At 38.8% G+C, this 14,490-nt stretch overlaps 1 long non-coding RNA gene across 1 annotated transcript; it reads right to left on the reverse strand.

Moving 5' to 3' along the window:
* Positions 1 to 11,881: 11,881 nt before the first annotated feature.
* LOC105348818 (uncharacterized) lies at positions 11,882 to 13,705 on the reverse strand. The gene is made up of 3 exons (XR_010714998.1): positions 13,668 to 13,705; positions 12,645 to 12,853; positions 11,882 to 12,377 (listed from the first exon to the last, which is right to left on the reverse strand). It is a non-coding gene; the product is annotated as an uncharacterized lncRNA (long non-coding RNA).
* Between the last annotated feature and the right edge of the window lie 785 nt (positions 13,706 to 14,490).

Genomic DNA, 14,490 nt, shown 5'->3' on the forward strand with positions numbered 1-14,490 from the left:
TGTTTCTATGTGTAGCTTCAATTGTTTGCTGTGTTGCTTCAGAGCAAAAAAAATAATTATATTAAAAACACAAGAAAAAATTTGATGATTTTTCAAGAATTTGTGATGAAGCTTTTGCAAAAATCTATATTTTTTTTATCATTTGGGGTTCTGACGGAGCTTATGTTATTTTCCAGGACCGATGCATACAAAGTAGTGGCGGGTAAGTGACCCTCCCGGTCTATCTGAATGCCACCCGCTCCCACCTACTGTTCACGCTGGACTTTGACACAGAGGGAGAAGGGTCGGGCAAGGATCACAGCTTCTAAGAGAGGGGAGTGGCCATCATTTCTTCTGATCTGGGATAAATGTGACAATTTCAACTTTAGTGTTGTCTGACTGGCGGCTCTATGCTCCCCAAGGAGCGAACAGGAATAAGTAAGTAAGTAAGTTGTCTGACTGACAATCACATGATGTTTTTTTCTATATTTAAGTGCATGTTAACACTTTTATTGGCTTATGTATTGGTAAATACCATTTGAAAAAATAAGATTTGTTGAAATCTGTGAAAAACTTATTTATTGTATTTACTGTTCTCTGCATTGCACATCAAGAGAAATGCTAAATGTACGCCTATTAACTTATTAGGGTATTGGGATATATTATATGATGTATTTGGAAATGTTTTTGTAGTATTAGGCTTGAAACTTTAAATTTCTCATTTTCATCTAGGGTTAAGGTTAGATTCTGGAATTCTGTATGTCTGATATATTGATATTGATTTTTCTGTTTGAATTGTATTTTAAGTTATTTAAATATGCTTTCAAAACTAGAATTTGGAAATAATTTCTTGCTTAATTAATATTTTCAGTCAGTGTTGTATTTTGTCTTTTCACTGAGAAAATTTACTAATATGAAACAATGCCACTCAGTATTTTCATTTCCATTTGCTTATATAAAGTAACAAGTGCATTCCTTGAATATTTTGAAGTGGGATGGATGGTCATTGTCATTTTTAAATTATAATGAGTCTGGTTGGTCAACGTCCACTCAAAGAAATTAATAGTTTTCGTGACACCATATTGAAAATTCGAATATCATGGCTGACGTGTATCGGTACATGAAGTATTCCTTACGTTGTCTTAGATTTTGAGCTTATTTAGTTCACCTGAGCTGAAAGCTCAAGTGAGCTTTTCTGATCAAAATTTGTCTGTTGTCTGTCGTCGTTGGCGTTGGCGGCATTGTCGTTGTTGTAAACTTTTCACACTTTCATCTTCTTCTCTAGAATCACTAGGCAGATTTCAACCAAACTTGGCACAAAGCATCACTGGGTGAAGGGGATTCAAGTTTGTTCAAATGAAGGACCACACCCTCTTTAAAAGGGAGATTTGTAACGTGTAGGGGGTAGACTATCTGTCTGACGTTACTATGGGATAAGGGTCTGCGTAGAATCAGACCTCGGAGAACAAAACAGATTGACACAACGTATTTACAAGATCTTGGTCTTCCTGGACCAGGCTATGGATGAAACCGAGCATCGTCTCAATTAGATGTCTTAGACCTGTGACCCAAACCAAGGTCTCTAACCAAGTGCCCAAGCACAAGGTCTCCGTGCTACCTGGTGAGCCTTTACCAGTTTACTTCTCATTAACAAGGGTATCTGCACTACTACTGGTCTATAGCCCAGTTCCCTATAGAGGATACCAACACCCCTTGTAGCCAAGATGCTCAACCGAGGATACCAACACCTCGAAGAGCCCGATACCCTAGAGAAGATACCAACACTTCTCTTATCTGAACTCACTATTTGTTTAGCCTTACTAGTTCTCTGCCGGGCTGTAGCTTAACAATAGAGGATGCCAACACCCGTTCTCCGTCGAGAACGTAACCGCTACCAAAGTGATCAACACTTTAACTCGCAGAGAGTACTCAAAGACAAGAGTTTCAGAGAGACGTACACAGGCTTTAACTACGTAGTCAATCTCTCTTACACACACGGAAGAGCCTTATATAAATAAACTGCTCTAAACAATAAATGGGTGTTTAGTTTCATCCATGCCATATTTTGAATAAATAATACTGCCTGTATTATACAGAAACCTCTGTTATCTCTAATTCTAAGTATTTATATACAATGATTATTATTGTAAAGAAGATCAAATAATATACTAATGATTAGAGATAATTAACAGGCATTTAATGATGTAAATCTATATAACTAAGGGAGGTAACTCTATAACAAAAATGCGTGCCTCGCTACATTACCCCCTCCCTAAGTTTATGCGCCCTTGCATAAAATATGTCTTTGCCTAAGACAACTGGCTAATATCTAACATAGTCTTGCAACCAGACTGGTGGTCTCCGTGTTCGCTTATTCTCTGAGCAAACACCCTCGAGATTGCTTTCCCTATCCGATTCGTCCCCATCGGATCTTGGTAACTCATTATCATCAGCCTTTAGATCTGCATCTACTTCTTCGTCTGCCAACACTTTGGACTTGTGTAGCTTCAGTCTGTCTGCATGAATGACTTGTAACTTGCCCCGATATCCACAGTCTACCTCATAGAGCAGGTCAGACTTCTTGCCTACAATAGTGTATGGCCCTCTCCAGTAACTAGTAAACTTGGGACTGTGGCCTACCTTCCTCTGTGGGAAGAAAACATACACTTTGTCGTTCTTAGCAAAGCGTTGCCAGTGCACCTTTGCATCATGGTACCGCTTTTGTCTGCGCATTTCTTGCCCCGTGTGATAACGCACTGCACTATGCGCTTCTTCCATACGAGCTTTTAGCTCCCATGCCCATTTATGCTGTGGAACTTCATTAACATCTGGTGGCATCTCGTACATAATATCGAGAGGTGTCGCAACCTCTCTCCCAAGCATCAGAGAATTTGGAGTAAACCCCGTAGTCTCATGCTCTGCAGACCTGTATGCCATCATAACGTACGGCAAGTGAACATCCCAGTCTTTATGGTGTTCATCTACATAGGCGCTAAGCATTGTTGCTAATGTTTTATTAAAGCGCTCGACCATGCCGTCAGACTTGGGGTGATACGGCGTTGTCCTTGTCTTCTTTATCCCTAAAAGCTTGCAGACCTCGGTAAATAAGCGACTCTCAAACTGCGAGCCTTGGTCAGAGTGAATTACATAGGGAACCCCAAGCCTCACAATGAATTGTTCCACAATAATTTTTGCAACGGTTTCAGCTTCCATGTTCTTCATTGGAAAGCTTTCTGTCCACTTGGAATAATAGTCAGAAATTACCAAGATATATCTATTCCCCGTCTCTGTCATTGGTAGTTCTCCAAGTATGTCAGTGGCAATGCGCTCCATTGGCACTCCTGTCTGTGTTATCTGCATGGGCGCTCGTTTGTTTTTCTGGCACCCTTTTCGTCTGCTACATTTGTCACATACAGCGATGTATGCCCGAACATCAGACTGGATCCCTGGCCAATAATAGCCCTGTCGGATTTTAGATATTGTCTTAGACACACCAAGATGTCCTGACGGTATGTTGTCATGGTATTGAGCCAGGACTGTGCGTCGCTCACTATATGGCACAATGGCTTGCATCTTTGTACCTTTGTCATCAGCCCACTTCCGATACAAAATGCCGTTGTCAATGGTCAGAATTTCGAACTGAGACCAAAGTGACTTAAGGACTCGTCCTTCGCTGCTGATTGTAGCATAATCGGGTTTCTTTCCACTCTCGACCCATTGCTTGACCATCTTTAAGCGTTGGTCACTGTCTTGGAGACTTTGCATAGACATGGAGGAAGGTTTAACTTCGACATGAGAGACAACTTGTGCAGTTTCACGTTCCTGGTCCGCAGTAAAACCACATTGCTTACATGGTTTGCGACTGAGTGCGTCAGCATTAGCATGTTGTTTGCCGGGACGGTGTTCAATTTTCATGTCAAAAACGCTTAGCGACTCCAGCCATCGAGCCAACTGTCCTTCGGGATTCTTGAAGTTTAGAAGCCAACGCAAGGAACTATGGTCTGTGCGAACTGTAAACTGCTTTCCATACAGAAAATGTTTAAAATACTTGGTAAAGTAGACAACTCTTTTCTGGTGACGCAGTACTGGCGCTCAGGCTTAGAGAGAGTACGACTAGCGTAGGCAACGGGCCTTTCTACACCGTCAATGCTCTGAGATAAAACGGCCCCTATCGACATATTGCTGGCATCCGTATCCAGGATAAATTCATGGCTAAAATTTGGCATTGCCAGCACAGGTGCCTTACATAGTCTCTCTTTTAAATCAAGAAAGGCTTCTCTACATTCCTTTGTCCATTCCATGGCACTTCCTTTCTCTGTAAGCTTGGTCAGCGGTTTGGCTCTTTCAGCAAACTGTGCTATAAACCGTCTGTAATACCCACAGAGACCAAGGAAAGAACGCACCTCGCTCACATTGCATGGCTCGGGCCAGTTTTTCACTACCTCAACTTTCTCTGGATCTGTTGAGATCCCTTCCTCTGAAATGACATGCCCCAGGTACAACACTTTCTTGGCGAACAATGTACACTTCTTAGCTTTCAGTTTAAGGCCAGCATCAAGAAGTCTATCAAACACGGTTCTTAAATTCTGGATCATGTCTTCAAATGTCTTCCCTACGATGATAATATCGTCTAGGTAGATCAAGCAGGTTTCCCACTGCAAACCTGTCATAACTTTCTCCATCAGTCTCTGAAATGTTGCCGGTGCACAACTTAGACCAAATGGCATTTTCTTAAATTAAAACAGCCCTTTCCTTGTCATAAATGCTGTCTTTGGACGGTCTTCTGGCTTAACTGAGACTTGCCAATACCCGGAAAATAGATCGAGAGTACAAAACCACTTGTTGCCTGACAAGCTATCTAATGACTCGTCGATCCTGGGAAGCGGGTAAGCATCCTGTATTGTCACTTTGTTATGCTTCCGATAGTCAACACAGAAGCGGGTGGAACCATCCTTCTTACGCACTAAAACTACCCCAGCTGCCCATGGGCTTGACGACGGCTCAATGATTCCATCCCTGAGCATCTCTTGCACATGCTCATCTACGGTATCAGCTGAGTGATATGGGAGCCGACGCAAAGGCTCTTTTATTGGTTTGGCATTACCGACATTTATCTCATGTTCTACAACATTGGTAGAACCAAGCTCAGAGTTGTCCTTTGCGAACAAATGATTATATTCTCTTATAAGACTCCACACAGCTTCTTTCTGTTGGTCTGACAAGTCCTCACTGCAACGACCTAACAAACTCTTCAACTGATCATCAAGGCCTGAGGACTGTGTGGCACTTTTGTGCACGATACCAACATGTTCAACAGGAGTTATCTGAGCCAAGAGCGTTCCTTTTCTGACTAAGCATGATTCGTCAGAGGGGTTCAGCAATCTTACAGGTACTATGTTAGCACTCTGTACTAATGTTCGTCCAACAATTGCTGGTAAGTCGTTTCTATCTCTCTCGACAGGTTCAATAATACCATCACAATTGTAGAGACATTCGCCTTTAGGTACACAAATCTGACCAGGCACAATAACTTCTTGATTTGCAGGGATCGTAACTTGGTTCATATTCACAACCCTAAAGCAACCAAAATGACCTTTCTTTTCCATGTGAAATTTATTAAACTTCCCAATACAAAGTTCTTGGTTCGGCACATCGACCATGCACCGGTACTCTGTTAGGAAGTCTAGGCCAATAATATCATCGACTGTTAATTCAGCTACAGCGGCTGTGACATTACATGAAAAATTGTCGATCTTCAAAAGAAACGTTCCCTTTCCAGACACATTTAACATTTTCCCACCTGCATCTAGTACATTCTTCTGCATAAGCTCTAGAGCAGGCATGCGGTCATGAGCAATTCTTTGGGCTATTGCTGAGGAAACAAGTGTCAGAGTAGCACCCGTATCAACCAGTAGGTTCACTTCAATGCCTTGAAGTCTGGACCGTAGAAACATTCCGGCTTCTACACCAATCGTATTGGCGCCTACCGAACCACTTGCTTTTCTTTGCTTTTCCTCATGCTGTTTAAAATTCCCAGCATTCGACTTCCGATTCTTTAGTGCAAAGCAGTCTTTGCGCATGTGTTCAGGCTTGTGACAGTAATGGCACTTTATGACTTTTCTCTTTGTATGCTCCTTTCTATCGTCACTTGCTGCCAAAGACGAGGGTTTTCTTTGTCGGATTTCGTCTACATCTCTTTGGAGCCTATCAAACTTGCTAGTGAGGTCTTTGATCATCATCGCTAGATCACTCTCGTTTGAACTTTGTACCTCGTTTACTGTTTCAGTCACTGTGGTTCTTAAATGGCTCTTATGTTCAGCCCTGTTGAATGCTTCTAACTCAACAGCTAACTTAACAGCTTCATTGAGGTTTGTGGGACGCGACTGCTTTATCCGGATTCGCATGTCAGAATCTACCAGAGCATCCACAAACTGATCTTTGGACAGGGTCTCTCGTATTTCTAAATTAGCCGTGGGGTATGCCAGATTCGCTAGTCTACGAATGGCTTGGGCTAGCTCTGGGAGTGATTCACCTGGTCTCTGCCGACGTTCTTTCATTTGCACCCTGTATAGTTCTGTCTGGCCTGGAGGAGCAAATCTCTCCTTGAGAACGTTAACCAGTTCATAATAAACAGGAATCGCTCCTTTGGGAAAGTTTCCAAGAACCCCCAATGCGTTTCCTCTCAACGATACAGCTAAGTAAGTGCCCTTACTTCTCTCTGTCCAACCATTCAAATCTGCACAGGCCTCGAAGTGGCTATGGTAGTCCTGCCAAGGGATCGAACAATCATATGTGGCTGGCTTCATATTCACACAAGTAGATTTGTTCGCTTTTCCGCGTGTGTCATCTTTTCTAATAGGAGATGGAAACCTGACTCTAGGTGCTTTGCGCACTGTAACGCTTGGAGCAAGGTAATCATCCTCTAAGAACTCAGTCATAGGATGAGCTTTTTCTCTTGGGTCCAGATAATCATCCTCTGAGAACTCCGTCCTGGGAGGTCTTTTGTCTTTCGGTCTAGCACCCATATCAGCATAGTTTAAAACCTCGTTGCTCTGCGCTCTTGGACTTTCACCGGGCTGTTTTGTACGAGGCAGTGCATTTGTTGCCAAGACTGGTGATGCACTTCGTCTTGGTAACATAGATGGACGTCCCGTGTCCATCCCAGAGTCGTATAAAGCAGGTTCATTAGTTTCTCTGGGCAGAGGGGTGGAGTGGTCTCTGTGCGCCAAACTATCCTGAAGCTTCTTCAGCTTTTGATCTATGAACGAGATCTCTCTTTCAACTTCATCCATACTGACCTATTACAGTGTTTTGCAGCTCTCCGATATCCCACCGCTGCCACCAAATTTTGTGTAACGTGTAGGGGGTAGACTATCTGTCTGACGTTACTATGGGATAAGGGTCTGCGAAGAATCAGACCTCGGAGAACAAAACAGATTGACACAACGTATTTACAAGATCTTGGTCTTCCTGGACCAGGTTATGGATGAAACCGAGCACCGTCTCAATTAGATGTCTTAGACCTGTGACCCAAACCAAGGTCTCTAACCAAGTGCCCAAGCACAAGGTCTCCGTGCTACCTGGTGAGCCTTTACCAGTTTACTTCTCATTAACAAGGGTATCTGCACTACTATTGGTCTATAGCCCAGTTCCCTATAGAGGATACCAACACCCCTTGTAGCCAAGATGCTCAACCGAGGATACCAACACCTCGAAGAGCCCGATACCCGAGAGAAGATACCAACACTTCTCTTATCTGAACTCACTATTTGTTTAGCCTTACTAGTTCTCTGCCGAGCTGTAGCTTAACAATAGAGGATGCCAACACCCCTATGTCCGTCAAGAACGTAACCGCTACCAAAGTGATCAACACTTTAACTCGCAGAGAGTACTCAAAGACAAGAGTTTCAGAGAGACGTACACAGGCTATAACTACGTAGTCAATCTCTCTTACACACACGGAAGAGCCTTATATAAATAAACTGCTCTAAACAATAAATTGGTGTTTAGTTTCATCCATGCCATATTTTGAATAAATAATACTGCCTGTATTATACAGAAACCTCTGTTATCTCTAATTCTAAGTATTTATATACAATGATTATTATTGTAAAGAAGATCAAATAATATACTAATGATCAGAGATAATTAACAGGCATTTAATGATGTAAATCTATATAACTAAGGGAGGTAACTCTATAACAAAAATGCGTGCCTCGCTACAGATTTAGAATTATTGAAATTTGTTGGTATTTTTCAAAAATCTGCTTCTAAAAAACTTTTTGGCCAGAAAAGCTGTTACTTGTATGGAAGCATTCACAGGTAGTGTAGATTCATGTTTGTTTAAATTATGGTCCCCGGGGGTAGGGTGGGGCCACAATGGGGATAGATTTTTACAAAAGAATGTATAGAGCAGATGTGTAAACACCTTTTTCTCAAAAACCATTTGGCCAGAAAAGCTGAAACTTGTGTGGAAGCATCCTCAGATAGTGAAGATTTAGGTTTGTTCAAATTATGGCCCCCGGGGGTAGGGCGGGGCCACAATGGGGGATGAATTTTTACATAAGAATGTACAGTAAAAATCTTTTTAAATCTTCTTCTCAAACATTATTGAGCCAGAAAAGCTTAAACTTGTGTGGAAGCTTTTTCAGATAGTGTAGATTCAAGTTTGTTTAAATCATGGTCCCCAGGGATAGGGCGGGGGTACAATGGGGGGTGAAATTTTACACATGAAGAATGTATAGAGGAAATCTTCTTAAAAACTATTAGGCCAGGAAAGCTTAAGCATCCTCAGATAATGTAGATTCAAGTTTGTTTAAATTATTGTCCCGGGGTGGGGGTGGGGGGGGGGGTGGGTAGTGTGGGCCACAATGGGGAAATGGATTTTTACATATATGTAAGAATATATAGAGAAAATCTTTTAAAATCTTCTCACAAAATATTAGGCAAGAAAAGCTCAATTTGAAGTGGAAGCATCTTCAGATAGTGTAGATTCAAGTTTGTTAAAAACATGGTCCCTGGGGGTTGGGCGGGGCCACAATTGGGGATGCATTTTTACATAGCAATAGAAAGAAAATCTTTAAAAATAACCTGGGAAAGTTTATAGTTCAAAAAGCAGAAACTTGTGTGAAAGCATGGGTTGTGCAGATTAAAATTTGATCAGACCATTATTCCCTAGAAAAAGTGGAGCCATAAAGGGGGGGGGGGTTATATAGGAATAGAGAAAAATTTTCTTACAGCTATAACAACAAAAGGGGCTTGATATTTACCATGAAAATATGTGGATACAAATCGGCAGATTTTTAAAAAAAATTGAGCAAGATTTACTGTACTTAGTTGTCAAGATATTTTGATTTTGATACTGTATTGCTAATTAGATCGGAGTTAAGGCAATTGTTGCTCAGGTGAGCGATGTGGCCCCTGGGCCTCTTCTTCTATGTTCTATTTGCATTTCCGGTTTTTATATAATGCATGTCTTGTATATATCTCCTAACTTGAATGAAGTTCATATTAATAATTACATTGCAACAGAGTAACACGGCTAGGAAAGATGTGCGTCCACACAGGTGGGACCCGTACAGCAAAATACTTTGGACTGTTAAGATATTTGGGTTTAAATTTATAGAGAGGAGTTGAAGGGATAGCGGCTATGATTGAAGAACGTTTTACGAGAAGTGTTCAGCTTCATAATTGCTTTTTAGCATTATTTAGGTAGCAGTTTATCATCATTTATTCGAGATCATGAATATTTACATTTTCCAATGTCTTTGTCTGTGATAACGCTACAAATCAAATTTGTACATGTAACGTATAGTTCAACACAATCAATGACACTAATGGCGTACAGTTGGGGAGCAAGCAGGGTTTGTATAGTTATATACGAAATAAAAATAACAGTAACATTTATTTCAATTGATTTAATATCTACAATATCTATCTGAACAATTGCCAAAAATTATGTTATACTTGTATAAAGTATCTTTGAATATTATGAGGTGATCAAATACGGTCCCCGACCTTCGGAACCCACTCTCCAAGGCAATACAAAAATCTTTTAATGACGAACGGACCTAGCGGATATGGATTCCTTGGACTTTCTTAAAACTGCACTTTGCGATGTTCATAGCATGTACATCGCAATTAATTAACAAATATTTTACTATTTGTATTAAATATGATTACTTTTTAGCTCACCTGACCCGAAGACTAAAGTGAGCTTTTCTGATCAAAATGTGTTCGTTGTCTGTCGTTGTTGTTGTCGTCGTTGTCAACGCAAACTTTTCACATTTTCATCTTCTCAAGAACCACTGGGCCGATTTCAACCAAACTTGGCACAAAGCATCACTGGGTGAAGGGAATTCAAATTTGTTCAAATGAAGGGCCACGCCCTCTTTAAAGGGGAGAACATTTATTATTATTGAAAATTTGATGGTATTTTTCAAAAAATCTTCTTTGCAAAAACAATATGGCCAAAAAGCTAGAACTTGTGTGGAAGCATCCTCAGTTAGTGTGGATTCAATTTTGTTCAAATCATGATCCCCGGGGTTAGGATGGGGCCACAATGGGGGAACAAATTTTACATTCTCAGGTAGTGTAGATTCAAGTTTGTTCAAATCATGGCCCCCGGGGATGTGGTGGGGCCACATTTGGTTTTTAAATAGGAATATTTTGAGAAAATATTTAAAAATCTTCTCAAAAACTGTTTGGCATGAAGAGCTGGAACTTGTGTGGAATCATCATCAGGAAGTGTAGATTCATTCAGGTTTGTTCAAATCATGCTCCCCAGGGGTAGGGTTGGGGCCATAATGGGGGTTTAATTTTTACATAGAACTATATATAGAGAAAATCTTCTCAAAAACCTGTACGCAAGAAAACTCAAATTTGTGTAGAAGCATCCTCAGGTATAGTGTATATTCAAGTTTATTCAAATTATGGTCTCTGGGAGTAGGGTGGGGCCCCAATGAGGGTGGGGGGGGGGAGTTTTACTGAAGAATTTTTATAGAAAAACTTTTAATATCTTCTTTTCAAAAACGTTTTAGCCAGGAAAACTTACACTTGGGTAGAAGTATCATCATGTATTGTAGATTCAAGTTTGTTCAAATTATGATCCCCGGGGTAGGGTGGGGCCACAAGGGTGGGGGGTGGGGGCTCAAATTTTTACATAGGAAAATACAAAGAAAATCTTTATAACTCTTCTAGAAAAGCATTTAGCCTTATAAGCTGAAACTTGTGTGAAAGCACAAGTTTTGTAAATTAAAGCTTGATCAAACCACGATTCCCTGGAGAAAAGTGTGGTCACAAAGGGGAGATTTTCATATAGTTATAGAAATAATCTTTTCAAATAGGAATAAAGAAAAATCTTCTATTAAATACTAAGACCAAAAATAGGAGCTTGGTATTTTTTATAAAAACATGTAGGTAAAAATAGGCAATTTTTTAAAATTTTAAGTGTTAGATCTATTGAATCTAATTGGCTTTCTTTGGTGTTTCATGCAGGTATAAAGGTGGCCAGCACTGACGAGAAAACACAATATTCTCGTCAGCGCGAGAGCCCTTTGAAATACCAAATGAAAGCTTTTTACTTTTTTTATATTTACATCTGCCTCTGAATCATTTAATCAATTATCCATAAAAAAGTAGTGAAAAATACGTAAAAAAAGTAAATTAAATATCATTATTGTCGATCAGAACTTTACATAGAAGGAACGGCTAATTTCCATATACGTGAAGGTTACCATGGTAACCCCAACTTAGTGGAAGTCTGGAGTCAGTCTTTGCTAATTAAATTAAAGCGGACATTTAATTAGGTGAACAATGTACTTGAGAGTAGTTTGGAACGAATTTGGGTACTCATATTCGAACGTCATTTTACTCATCTTACAGCACATATTCGAATAAGATGTCGTGTATCAAATATTTATTCAAAGAACATTAGACAAGAATGATCCGCAAAATATCTGAAACACCGTTTGAAATGCTTTAAAAAGCTTTCAGTGTGAATTTTGATTACAGTTTATAACCAGAAAATGAAGTATACTGATTATACATATTAGCTGGTCCACCAAAAACTCCGATCCAAACTTTATCTCCTTGCTTTAGCTTCACTATTGTCATTTTGCTACAAGGAAGCCATGTCTTAGAAATCACATCGTGACAATGGTTCCATGACTTATACTGGTCGTTCACAACAAGTGAAGTGTAGGCATGTTGTCCTTTCCATGCAAGAGTTGTCCAATCAAACGCGTATATCCCGCCGCTAGGGGCCGTGAATATACCGGTAGAGGCACTGTATCCCTGTCCTTCGTTCAGATCAACCGTTTCGAACACAACCCGAGCTTTTGTGGCAAGATTTCTTTTATCATCTTTTAATCGAACGTCAAAGGCAACCACTCGGTGATCTAAAATCATCGTAAGAAAATAGGTCAGACACACACTCATGTTTCATTATATGTCACTTCTTAACAGTACTTGTAGAGTATAATTTTTAGTCACTTCCGAAGCTTTTATACAATGGGCCGGAATATTATTTACATATGTACATCAATTATAGCATTTTAAGCAGTTCCCGAACCAAGACAAAAAAACTTACAAAGAGTGAAGATTAAAACAAAAATCATTATAATTGAACCGATCAAATCCAAACAAGAGACACGATAAAAACATACACTTATCATTCAGATGACTTTCACTTGTCTTTGACGTCCTCGAATCATTTCTACAGTTGTTTCTGACAAATCCAACAGCCAGACAGGTCTCTTCCACGCTTTTATAATCCTCTCTGAATACTTTCAGACCTGGTTTTGGTGATGCCTTGTCACACAATCCACATTGTATTGTGATCATCAGTAAAGCAAATGTCAAAAACATCCTGAAACTTATCAAAGATATTCAGAAGTTAATTAAAATAAAATATGGTATCAATTTAAAATCATTATATCTAAATAAGAATGTGAATACTTCTTCTGATTATATGCAGCCATAAGAAAATGGAAATTGTTTATATGTGTATTGCACGTACTGATGAGCAGAGATATTTTGGAATGGAACAACAGTATTTTATCCTTTAAAATGCAACGACACAAATTTAAACCAAATGTTTGATAATCATATATATATTTGTCACTTAAACTAATACATCTGAGTGTCAATCCACAAGTTATAAGCAAGTTACATCTAACTCACGATTCTATTTTCTGTGAACAAAGCTTAGACCTTTAATTAGTTTACTTAATAAATGCTGAATAAAAAATACAGTCATGATTTCGATCAAAATTTAAATGTGACAATTACTAGAAAATGTTAAATGTGTTCTTAACGAACTAACAAAGAGAAAACAGTCAGCCCAAAAGATACTTTAAATTACTGGTATATAAATGTTTAACTTGTACTTAAAAATTTTTATTAAGCATTTGCAAAAAAAGTGTTAGCTGTAAAATAAGCTTGAAATTTTCCAAAGTAAAGTTACATGTAAAAGTAGATATGAACTTATCTTCATGTATAAGTCAAATGGAGGACGTAATTGTTCATCTTGAAGTATCAAGTAGTTGATTTTTTAAAAAGAATTTGTGATCGGTTGGGAGGGATATTAGGTTGAAAATAATTCGTGATAGTATAATTATACCATTAAAAGTTCAAAAATAAAATATAACAGATAATTTTTAATAAAAAAAAAACTGTTCAGTACTTACTTGTATAGCAACTCTCAATTTTAATTGTAAATGATATGAACAATAATAAATTCGAAGAATCATCATATATATATTAGAGTACTAGTATTTAATCACCTTACATTTTGTAACAGCTTGGACATTAAACTGTAAAATAATACCAGCAATTGGTATATATATATATATATAGAGAGAGAGAGAGAGAGAGAGAGAGAGAGAGAGAGAGAGAGAGAGAGAGAGAGAGAGAGAGAGAGAGAGATTACTGAACTTGTTTCTTAGTTTGATGAGTACAGAATCGTATAGGGACCTATACTTGCTGTGTTATACATTGTAACTTAATATACAGACATACTCTGTATCGTCTCATCAACATGTAAACCGTCCTGTCGGGTTTTTTTTTTGGGGGGGGGGTTGCAAATATTTCGCATTGTATTGAGATATTTTATTGTTATTGATTAGTTTTTTTGCGATCTGCAACAATAACAAATTAGAAATTATAAATTTTAGTTATACATGAATGGATAAGGAAATGTTGACGTAGAACAAGAGTAATGAATTCATTGTAGGTATATTGACATAAATATGTTTTAGTTTCTTGAAAACGTTTTAAAATTTATTAATTTACAACATGTTTGTATATAACTGCTTTTGTAATCGCAGTTGGCGGTAAACATAAGCAGTCCTAATCTTAAATTATGATCATGATTCAATATTAAGGTTTTAACAACTATCCCTCATCGATGAGTCTTGTTTTACCAATATGTCTGAAAACTTACATAAACTTGAAGAAATTCTTTTGGATAATATTACCCATCCTCTTCTCAATCAGAATATAATCTAACTA

This window comes from Magallana gigas, chromosome 6, assembly GCF_963853765.1.
Source record: "Magallana gigas chromosome 6, xbMagGiga1.1, whole genome shotgun sequence".
NCBI lineage: Eukaryota > Metazoa > Mollusca > Bivalvia > Ostreida > Ostreidae > Magallana > Magallana gigas.